This window comes from Temnothorax curvispinosus, unplaced genomic scaffold (genome assembly GCF_003070985.1).
Source record: "Temnothorax curvispinosus isolate PA1 unplaced genomic scaffold, ASM307098v1 QBEX01001204.1, whole genome shotgun sequence".
NCBI classification, from domain to species: Eukaryota; Metazoa; Arthropoda; class Insecta; order Hymenoptera; family Formicidae; genus Temnothorax; species Temnothorax curvispinosus.
This window is the reverse complement of record NW_020210984.1, coordinates 127,623-128,483: the sequence shown is the minus strand read 5'-3', so window position 1 is coordinate 128,483 and position 861 is coordinate 127,623.

Here is an 861-nt window from a genome sequence, read left to right as displayed (position 1 = left end):
AAGAATGGATGAATGTGAATATGTTAAAAATGAATGCAGATAAGACCAAATATATGATAATTAGAAGTATAAGGAAAGAAATAAAAACAGACATAATAGTAAAAAGTTTGAATGGAACTATAATTGAGCGTGTCGAGATAACAAAACATCTGGGTGTAATGATCGATAGTAAACTCCGTTGGGAGAATCACTGTGATTATATGTTAAAGAAAATAGGGAAAAAAGTGAGTTTTCTGAACAGAATAGGAAATGATATATCGGCGTACACTCGATGTACTGTGTATAAGTCTATCATAGCACCTCACTTTGAGTATTGTGCAACGTTATTAATTGGTATGGGTGACACATTACTGAATAGGCTACAAGTTGCGCAAAATCGAGCTATGAGGGTTATACTTCAATGTGATCGACGTACCAAGGTAGACCTGATGCTGCAAGCACTCCACTTTATGAATATAAAACAGAGATTATTATATAATGTATGCATTTTTATTTTTAAAATAATAAGAGGAATAATGCCTAGACAATTAGATAGCAAAATAGAAATAGTAGGTGATGTGAGTAACAGACAAACAAGACAGGCTGAGAATGTTGTGGTGCGGTTTCGTAGAACGAGGGGCGGACAAAAGAGTCTATTCTATGAAGGTCTAAATATGTATAACGCCCTACCATTTGATATAAGGCAATGCGAGAGGATCGAACAATTTAAGCGGAAGTTAAAAGTATATATTATACCTCATGTAGAGGAATTATTGTAAGATTATGTGTTGTAAAAAATAGCCGAGAAGGCTAATAAAGATCAATTCATTCATTCATTCTCTCTCTCTCTCTCTCTCTCTCTCTCTCTCTCTCTCTCTCTCT